Source organism: Prionailurus bengalensis, chromosome A3 (assembly GCF_016509475.1).
Source record: "Prionailurus bengalensis isolate Pbe53 chromosome A3, Fcat_Pben_1.1_paternal_pri, whole genome shotgun sequence".
In the NCBI taxonomy this organism is placed as follows: Eukaryota; Metazoa; Chordata; class Mammalia; order Carnivora; family Felidae; genus Prionailurus; species Prionailurus bengalensis.
The window spans coordinates 122292228-122303067 of NC_057354.1; the positions used below are offsets into that span (position 1 = coordinate 122292228).

General features: G+C 43.7%; 1 long non-coding RNA gene across 1 annotated transcript; it reads right to left on the reverse strand.

Annotated features, from left to right (window-relative positions):
* Window positions 1-2751: 2751 nt before the first annotated feature.
* LOC122467020 lies at window positions 2752-8702 on the reverse strand. Its single transcript, XR_006292819.1, has 2 exons — window positions 8614-8702; window positions 2752-4766 (listed from the first exon to the last, which is right to left on the reverse strand). It is a non-coding gene; the product is annotated as an uncharacterized LOC122467020 (long non-coding RNA).
* Window positions 8703-10840: the final 2138 nt, after the last annotated feature.

The following is a 10840-nucleotide window of genomic DNA, read 5'->3' on the forward strand; positions in this document are numbered from 1 at the left end:
CATCATGTGAGCAAAGACACAGAGGACTGCAAATGTAGGGTGTGTTGGAGAGACAACCCTGAGGACACTATTAAGAAGTGAACTGTGGAGTCCTCATACCTGAGTGGCTTCCATGGTAGCTAGGAAGAACACACAGGTCAGCAGCACAAGATGGGGCTTAAGGCCAAAGGAAACACTGTTGGCTTGAGCTGTTGAAGTCCAGAGGCAAAGAGCTTGTGCATGCTAGAGAGTTCTAGAAAACCATCTGGGAGACAGTGGGGCCAGAGCTGGCCTTTGAGGGATGGCAGAGAAGAGGAAAGAGGCATCTGTTGGTAAGGGAAGGAAGTTAAGAGCACAGCCAAGGCTGGGGAAGCGGGGACACTAGAGCAGATCTGGGGGATGATAAAATATGCCCCCTGATTCCCACCACTGCCACCATTGTCACTCTGGCTAGTGTGTTTTGAGCACTTACTGTGTGCCAGACACTGTGTTAAGTAGAAGGTAGATATTCTCATTTAATCTTCATATGGTTAAATGAAGTAGATCCAATTCTCTCTTCAACTTACAGATGAAGAGACCAAGGTTCAGGGAAATTAACTGACTACAGCCATTTCCGCCAGGCTTTACTTTTCCTTTGGTGGGGGGAGATGGAGATCTAACACATTGCATCACACCCCCTGGAAAGCTGAGCTAGCATCTCTGGTGGCACCTATCAATCCCTTCTCAGTACCTCAGAACTGGACAGCCTAATAACAGGGTGGACAGTTGGTTCCAGTCAGGTTGCCCTGAAGGGTCTGTCAGTTGGGGGTGCTCCCAAGTTGGGGGTGCTCGCTAACAATTTCCATGTTCTTAGTAGAGGTTGGGAATTGGGTCTTTACTTTGTTCTCCTGACTACTATGGTCTGGCTTGAGGAGAGAATTTGGGACAGAATGTGTTATGGGTTGAATTTTGTCCCCCCCCCCACATTCATATGTTGATGTCCTAGCCCCCGGTACCTCAGAATGTCACTGTACTTGGAGACAGGGTCTTTTCGGAGACAGTTAAAATGAAATCATTAGGGCAGCCCTACTCCTCTGTGACTGGTGTCCTTATAAGAGGAGATTGGGACTCAGACACACACAGAGGAAAGACCATGTGAAGACCCAGGGTTGTCTGAGTAGACAACCCAGATGGCAGACAACCATCTACCAGCCAAGGAGACAGGCCTTAGAAGAAACCAAACCTGCTGATACCTTGATGTCAGACATTCAGACTCTATGGCTGTGAGAAACTAAATTTGTGTTGTGGAAGCCACACGGTCTGTGGGATTTTTTATGACAGCTCAGCAGTCTAATAGGGAGTGTCATTCAAGTTACCCAAGGCTCAGAGAGGAAAACTTAAGGTTTTAACAACAACAACAACAACAACAACAACAACACAGTGTTAATCATCATCATCAATGTGCACTGAATGTGTAAATATTGAAAGGTCATTTTGTGGGTGATATAACTTGGGTATAAACAGGACATGTTTCTTATGAATAGAGCAGAATTTCTTTGTAAAATCTCCACTGTTTGGGGGTCCCAGGGAGTATTCAGTTATGAGTGCTGCCTGGTGATACTAGTTCATCTATAGATCAGGTAAATACAAAATGATTAACCTTAATTTTCCTGCTTATTTTCTGAGAAATGTTCGTGCCTCTTTGGCCGTTGGGTGAAAGGGGGTGGCGTGCAGAAAGGAAGACCTATTAGAGGCCTCAGGTTCCTTTTCTCAAACATCCTTTGAAATGAGATGTGTCTAGACTCCAGGGGCAGCCAGAGCACGCTCACAGAGGAGATATATCACAGAGATATATACCCAGGGACGGTCATAAAAGTCTCCGCTTGTGATGCGTTTGGGTGAGTTACAGAACCAATAGCTTTGATCAAGTGCCCAGCTGTACTCGATTAGCAGAAGGATAATGAGAACTGAGCAGCAAGGGGTGGAGGGCAGGGGGAGGGCAGTGGGGGTGGGGCTGGGGGGTGCAGTGGGAGGGGCCTGTGGTATTTACCTATCAGAGGCCATTCTCTGAGCTTCCGGGGAGGGGGCCTGCCTAGGCAGTGTTGGGGGTTCTGTGGCTGCCTTAGAGCAGTAATAAGGGCTCCCCTTGGTGCTGCCTCCTCCTTGCCAGGTGCTTTCATCTGTATCCATTCCATTTCCTCCTCCCAGCAGCTCATGGAGAGAAAGGCTGGGAAGTGTGTGCTCCTTTTATGACTGGAAGTTGGGAGTGGGTGGGACCAGAAGCCCTGAGAGACTGGGAAGAGGGGAGGGCAGAGAGAGGCAGGCACCTGCTGTGATTCCAGTGGTTCTCTGGCTGTGCTTGCAGGGCACCAGTTCTGGAACTATCTTTTTATCCCCCATTTGGCTTATCCTTGTCTCTCTTTCCATGTTCCCCCCTTGATTCCTACTCTTTGCTTTCCTTCCTCCCTCCTCCCTTCCTTCTTTCCATCCTTCCTTTTTCATCATGCCCTTGTTTCCTCCTGCCTTCTCTTCCTTGCCAGTATCTTTCTTGTAGAACTCCTTCCCTTTCCTCTTCCTTCTGTCCCTGTTTTCTTTCCCTCTTTCTTCTAATTTTTCTCAATAGTGTCAATAATAACTTTTTAAAATTAACCACTAGAGTTTAGCATTCAACACACACTGGTTATGGCTGGGCACCCTGGACATGTTGAACAGGAGAGAAGAGCCAGTCCTCGCGTAGCTGAGGGTCCACAGCGAACACTGATGATAAATAAGAAATTATTGTAAGACAAAGTAGGTGTTTTAAAAGGTCCAATGGATAACTCTCCTCTTCCTCACTCAAGATCTGAGCCAACCAAGATACAAGATGAAGGGGTAAGGCAGATGGCAAATCAAATCAGTACTGAGATTCACAGGAAGCTGTTATTGGAGAATATAGCTTACACCTTTAGGCAAATGGGCTGCCTGACACTGAATCTTGGTTTGTTCAGCTGGTCCATTAGTCCCGGAAGTCTGGGTCAGGCCAAGACTCCCATTTGCAGCAGGAGAGTCTGCATCCCAGTGAAAGCCCCAGGGGATGAGCAGGCAGGCATGGGATGTGCTTCCTGCAGGGAACTTGCGCCTAAGAGAGGGGAGGAGGGCTAGGTTAACTAGGTCATGGTTCCTTCTTCCCCTTTGTAAGAATCAGTATAAACTCAGCATGGGTGAATGAGGGGTGGAGAGAGAGGCCAGGAGTATGATGCTGGTGGAAGTTCACCTCCAATGGAGTAAAAAACCAGGAGTGGAAATGTAGCTCCCCACCTCCTCTGTCCTGTACCAGCACTCAGAGCAAGTGTGTGTGTATGTGTGTTTGTGTGCATGCACATGTGTGTGAGTGTGTGTGATGGTACATAGGAGGAACCTAACCTCACCTAATGTAGGAAGTGACGTCTAATCTGAGACTTACAGGATTGCTACCTACCTTGATGTGATAAGGTGTCAGACAAAATTCAGAACAAAGTATGCAAATTTACTTCTCCCTCTAAACTTCTTTATAAAACAAAACTCTGGGGAAGTGTCTCATTCAGTTATTCTGTCAACAAATATATATTTAATTGTCTATTAAATGCAAGTACTTTACCCAGCAGGAGGAATAGATTGATTGGATGTAGCTTCTGCCCTCCAGGAGCATTTGGACTGTATGCTAAGTAAGACATCCTCATAGAGGGCTAACATGCAAGGTGGGGCATGGAGCATTGGTTGCTTGTTGTTGAAACAAAGTAAGAGCTCTCAGTGGGCTACATGAGGCTTTTATGGGGCTCGTGTGGAGAAGAAGAAAGTTCTTAATGGGGTGGAGGTGGTAAGGAACCAAGCCTTGAATGGCTAGTAGGATTTAAACAGGTAGTCTTGACCTTCTAAGTAGAAAAAAAGCATCAGCAAAGGCATGGAGGCCATCAAAGATGGCAGAGATCAGTGAGTAGGCCAGTGTGTCTCAAATACTGTACAGGAAGGAAGAAGTTGGAAACACTAACTTAAAAGAAGAGATGGGACCCAGACTCTTGAAAGTCAGTGTGAGGGTCTGCCCACACTTTGATCCCCAGTGTTGATGAAGGTTGCTGAGCAGGAAGCATGATGTAGTTGGATGGCTGTTTAGAACATTCACACCCATTGCAATGCTCTTTGGGTTGGAGGAAACAGAACTTGAAGACAGTAGGGATCTTGGAAAGCTTTGAAATAGTCCAGGTTGGAAGTTCTGATTGTCAGCAATGAGGATGGAATAAGTGGATAGATCTGGGTTGCCCCATTTTGTGGCTTCCTCAGCCACAGTGAGGAAGTGCTCCCAGTGCTCCCCAGCCTATGAACACATAAGGGGAAGAAGAAAAGGCGGCAGCTCACTCATGATTGGAACTAGTCAAGGCAGACTCAGAGGAAGCTTATGTGTGTGTGGAGTACAAGCCCCAGTGAGAGAACACTGTGAGGTCCAGTGGGACAGCCTCTCATGCCAGGTCCTATGGGATCAGGGAGTGGCAGGGTCAGAGAGATTGGACCCAGCAGGAGGTCTGGTACTCCATGAGGACTGTGGGGTTCTGCAGGAGAACAAGGTTTGCACCTTCTTGCTGTTGGGCTTTGTCTCATTGTGTAAATTTTAGGGTCCACCAAAGGCAGAAACAATAAAGAAAGCAAGATCCAGAGAGATAGACTTATCATGAAGGAGCTGGATCAGAGTAGCATTCCAAGCCCTGTTTGCAGGTCTCTGCTGTAGGATGTTGTCCTTTCCCTCCGGGGGTGCCAGCGTTCCTCCATTATTGCTTGGACTTCATGACTTCCTTGTTCTCAGAAAGAGAAAGGAGCTTATTAAGTGAAGTGGCTGCCAAGTGTATTTTAAGATGAACAAAGCCTAGATCATTTTTTTTCCTCACCACATACCATACATAATTGTATGAAGGGCAGGATTTATTTGGTTTGCATTATGATTTTTTTTCCCTCAAGCTTAATTACAGTGTTAAAAAGGCAACTACAACTTGAAAGAAACAAGCCCTACCGTCATGGAGACCAGCATGACCATTCTGGATTTGAAACACAGCTTCTTTGTGAAGGGAATTAATTGTATATGAAACTTTGGGGCTTATGTAAAACACATTTTTATGAAAATAAACTTGAACAGTCATTAAAATGAATAGTTGTTTTAAATAAGACTCAAACTGCATGGTGGTGCCAATGAATTTTAGATGCCTTCTTTATTGGCTTTGTTTTGGGTTCAACTCTGCATTTCTAAGACAATATCAGGGCCCTGGATGTAAGTCTTAGTTTATAATTGGGAATCAAATGTATAGTTCCAATGATAGATTATTAGGGGAGGTAAGAAAATGAATAAGCTTGAATAGTATTCAGGTCTAAGGAACTTCATGAATAAATAATTCTATGTTGGAAAATCCAACATGTTAAAAGGAAGTGGTGCCTGATAGTTTGGCCTCAGACCAAGGAACCAGTTAATGGAACTCAGCTCTCCAGCTTTGGGACAGTCCTCAGGTAATCTGTAAATCAGAAATGTGAGTGACGACCCCCACGTTCTCCTCTGCTAGCACTGACATGGGATGTCTCTGGCTCAGAGATCTGTATGGTTCAGGTACGAGTCTAGAGCAGAGCTCTCAGTGGGGTGGACTACTTGAAACTCTAGCTTAAACAAGCTTCTCCTTGGGGAAGGAGTGGGGCTTAGACCTCTTTGTGCCTGGTGTTCTGCCCTTCTGCCTGCACTTCTCTACTCTTGTTGGGAAGGTGATTTTTGAGCAGCACTGCTCAGCAGTGTGAGCTCAACAGCTGTTCTGGGGCAGATGGGAAAGTGACATCTTTTTTAATTGGTGGGAACTCAGGCTCATGTCCCCAGTCCTTGGAAGAATGCCTCACTATTTCCACACCCCAACCACCCACACGCATGTGGTCTCTACCCCACTAAATCACCAGCATCTCTCCTCTCCTTCAGGGTGTGTTTTCCTCACTACACTGAGATCCTTGTGGTTATTTAGATAAAAACTTGCATAAAGAAAAAGAAGGGAATATCTTAGAACAGTATGTAAGGATGTATAGGAAGAGTGCCCTCACCTGGCTTTGTATTAACATACATAATTTAATTGATGGTCCATTGACCTCAATTCTAGAATAGGTAATGACACCATTTTGTATTTTCCTTTGGGTTGTTGTGCATTCTCAGTGATGTAACACCTCATGCTATTGATATCCTTCTCTACCCACTTCTCTGATTCCCTGCTTATAGTTCTTCCCTAGTTTGAACAGAGAGCCCCAGAGGCAATCAGAGAGGCCTCCAGACTAGTGGCAATTTGTGTAGTGAAGTGAGGGAGCACCCAGGCCATACCAGCCAGAAGCAGAACGTTTCCAGTTAGGTGACTCCTACAACCTCCAGGTGCTGGTCTGAACTGCTGTAAGGAGGTCTTATTGCCTTCTGCAGGGTGTGCTGGATGCACTATTACCCCTACTGGCCTCTGGGTACGTTCCTTTGGCAATTTTCTCCATCTACCCACTACCCAGTAAAGGTGTTCGTAGCCTGTGGTGTGATGGTATCAGACACATTGTTTCCATGGCAACCACAGCCCAGGCCCCTTGGAATAGTAAATCTGCTTAGGTGGCTTTCCCTTATCTTTAGGTGTGGGGATGACCTCCACATCCCTACAGTCATCTCCCTGAAAGTGGGGACCAGGTAGGCTCCACCTTCTGCTGCGTGGAGAGGGACCCAGGGCAAGAAGGAACGTTACAGGTGCTTGGAAAGGCTTGTGCAATGATTTATTTTTCATGGTGGAAATGCATTCAAACCTAGAAGTTCTGAAGTGCGTTTTGCTCTGGCCCCCAAATGCATGACTAGAAACACGGAGCCTTGACATTTCTCTTCCCTTTCAGTGCCATGGCTCAGTGAATCAATTCAAACCCATTAAGATTTCAGAATGACAGGAGGAGAAAATCCTTCCAGTGAACACTCTTAGGATACTGTGACCGAACACCATTTCCTTAGACCTGGACCATTTTCTCGTTTTGAAAATCCCATCAATTGCAATCCCCTCCTTGAGGCTGAGCATCTCGTTTTTACTTTCCTATTTCTTGACACAAAAGCCTATAGCAAAGGCTTGTAGATACATGAATTACATACTTGTTAGTGACACCATGTTGCCCCATGTTTAAGAGGTAACGTGGAAAGAGTTTTCAATTTCTCTGGGTTTATAAATCTAAAGAGATAATTATCCTTCAAAAGAGTGGGGGTGGCCACCAGAGTCGGGAAACTCAGCATGCAGACCTGGGCTCTGCTCCCAACTAGTCTTATGATCCTTGTTTGTAGGATTCTCAAGTGAAATTGTGTATGTGTGCCTGTGTGTGTGTGTGTGTGTGTGCCTGTGTGTGTGTGTGTGTGTGTGTGTGTGTGTGTGTGTGATGTCTTAAGCAAACTGGTTTTCTGTGGGAGCACAATTGAATTTTTAAAAATCTAAATTAAGCACATATTCTTTGGGAGCACATCTGTTGCACAGAGTGAGGCCCATTCCATCAATACAGTTGCCTGCAGAGCAATGAAGTCATTCCCATCTAATTCCTGAAACCAGAAATGAGGATAACAGGCCAGTATTAAATATTAAAGTTTTTCACATTTTGCTGTTCTCTTCCAGAGAACACAAAGAGCACTGACATATTTCTGGAGCTCAGGTGGAGAGCTAATGGACTGGAGGAGCTTTCAACTCAACTGGAGCGATACATAAAGAGAAAACTTAATTACAGTTAGGATTCCGTGGGTTAACTGGGTAAGCAAGTAGCCTCCATATTTCATAGCATCTAAGACACTATTGATTTTAAGATGCACCATTATTTTATGTACCTCTGAGGAAAGAAGTACTGCCAATTAAACTGTGACCACAATGCTTTATATCTTAGAATTGTAATTTTACCCTTATTGAAAGAGCTCTTTAAGATTTGTTTAGATACTTGTGCATACATTAAAATGAAAATACAAGCAAAATATGTTGGTTGTGATATTCTTAAATTGTCTTCACAAGGTGGGCTCTGCTGATTGGCTCTCTGATTTAGAGTTGCTGGTGTCTATGGTTCTCTAGGCATTGCCTCTCTCTGTGAAATTAAGACTAGTGAACACAAGCATTTCTTCCCACAGGACTGCACCATTGATCTGGGGGTTTCTTCCCAGACCCTGACACACATTTACAAGTTCTAGAACTGGTGCTTTCTTCATCGTACAGGAAGGTATGAATCCAGGACTCATTTATTTTTTTCTTCAAATGATCCTTAAATGGTTCGTTGATTAAAAGACCGAGGTTTGTAATTATGTAACCTTGCCACCAGGACAACAACCAAGTGTGCTCATGTGTGGACAGTGACAGTGCTGTAACTTCCATCTTGTTTGACAACAATTGTAAGATGCCAACACCAACACCATGAGGGCTGCCCTGGTAAGCCGCTTTCTACTTCCTTCCAATTTCCTTCTTCTCTAATCTCAGATAGCTCTTATATGTGGAACAGTCTTAGGTATAACTCATCCAGTTCGATGCATGGATGAGGATGCCTGATGTTCTCGGTGGCCAAGTCCTATATGCTTATTACATAGAAATGGGAAGTAGAAGAGAGAGGGCAGAGCCTAGATTCTTGCCTTTGAGGATAGGTAGCTGTACTCACTAGTAATATGGAACTCAAGTAATGATCCAGCTTAAACAGCTCCTTCTCAGGAAATCCTGCTCCAGTATCCTTCTGTGCTGACATAGTAGCCCATACTGACATCTGTCACAGCATGCCCCATGTGTATGTGGCCATTGTGATGTCCTTGAGAGCAGCAACCCTATCTATTCATCCTTGTAACCCAGTGCCTGGTGCAATGCCCAGGCTTTAGTAGACTTTGGGTGAACAGTTGCCAAAAGACCGAGGATGGAAAGAATGGGGCAGGAAATGCTCAGGGACAGGGAAATGCCAGCCACATTTAGAGAAGGTGGAGTCTTGCTGTTTGTCTGAGATGGAGGGTGTATGACAGGAAGCAGTGGAAAGTCGGAACAGGAGGGAAGGCTGGCTTGGAGTACTACAAGGAGGAAGATTATTTGGCTGCATAGAACCTGATAAAGACTATTTCAGAGCACCTGTATGTAATCCAATATGTATATTGAGTCACAGATGACAGTTACAACAGAAATGAATTGATCAGTATTAACCATATATCAGATGAGGTGGTTTAAATAAAGAAACTGATATTCCTGAAACTTCAGTAAAGTAAGTTATTTTTAAGTAGTAACATTCATTCATTCATTCATTCATTCATTCATAGGTTCTATGATTAATAGTAATAGCCATGGACCAAACTTTGAGGACACGTGGATGAGTAATGTATAATTTGTACCTTGAAGGAGATACATATGTGGATATGTAACTTTGGGTATATAAGTATATAAGGTATATGTAAAATAGGAAAATATTTGGGATTCTTTGTGTTCTATTGAGACTACTGTGGGGGAACAGAGGAGAGATTGTCTTTATGTGGATGGGTCAAAGGAAATTCCACAGGGCCAAGGTGATTCTTAAGATATTTATGACCAAGTCAGAGATAATTGTCCTCTGTAGAAGTATTCCCGCAGAATACTGGTATCCCCTGACAAAAGGGTAATATGGTTAATTAAGTTTAGAAAATGGATCATACTCTGTTCCCATCTTGAATTCACAGTGTGTGTGGATGCATTAAAGCTCCTTCCTGATCAGCAATAAAAACAAACAACAAACAGAATGCCAGCTTATTTGGGTTAATCTACCATTTTTCCAAACTTAGTTGGCCACTCCACCTTTCTGTGGCAGAACACCTGTTAATATTTTAATATCTTAACACCTATTAATATCTCACCCTTATTAACATCTTCACATTATAGTTTAGGAAATATGACTGATGCCTGGTTTGGATGGGGACTTATCCGAAGGCAAGGAGCATTGGATATTATTTCCAATAGTGTGAATTTCTGCTGCTCTTAGAGTTCTCACAAAGAATGGACATTGGTTACATGTGTGTGAATGCATGTGTTTATAGGCATGGTTTGTGCCTTTTAGTATCCAAAATTCTTTTGGCAAAGGCCAAAACCTATATAGCTTCTGCCTCAAAAGCCATATAACTTTGTGTGAGAAGCGCTATTGATATCAACTGTTATTATACTAAAAAATGCAAATGATGTTTATGAGCTTATTTGGAGACTGGAAACATGTGTATGCTTTGGACATTGTCCTTCATACTTCTGTAGAATAAGAGCTTCTGAGACATTCTGGTTAGTTGCAATGCTTTTCTTAGACTTTGGTTTTATATGTGATTTTGGTACCGATGCAGAAATCACTTGTCAAATTACCTGAAGATTTTTTTTCATCTCAGTGGCTGAATATTGTAAAGCTCAGAGCAAAAGGACCCCTATTGTTATAATGAAAAAGTTCAGTTTTAACTGAGCAATAAAAATAAATGTTTCCCAATAAACTTATTCTGGAGATTCTATTGTGTCCAGAAGGTATGAAATGACTTTGGCTTTTTGATCATCAGTATCCTGGAATAGGACATCCCTGTTACACATGTCTGCAAAGTGAAATCTCATAGGCCGTGTTTCCAGCTTAACCAGAAATATATTCTGATTTATAGACCCACAGGCAATGTTCCACTTCTATTTATTGATCGATTGGCTGAGAGAACTAAAATAAGGCCATGGTCTTCCCAAGTCTTCCCAATACCTAGTCTCCTCCTTTTACTCCAGGAATAGACCATAGCAGAACTTAGCAAAGCACTGTAACCCATGACCAGAAAACCATGACAAGTGTTTGCTTTGTGATCATTTGAGGCATGGCTTCAGGGCTGGCACTATTTCCTTTGCATGGATTTGGATAAAGAGAAGGC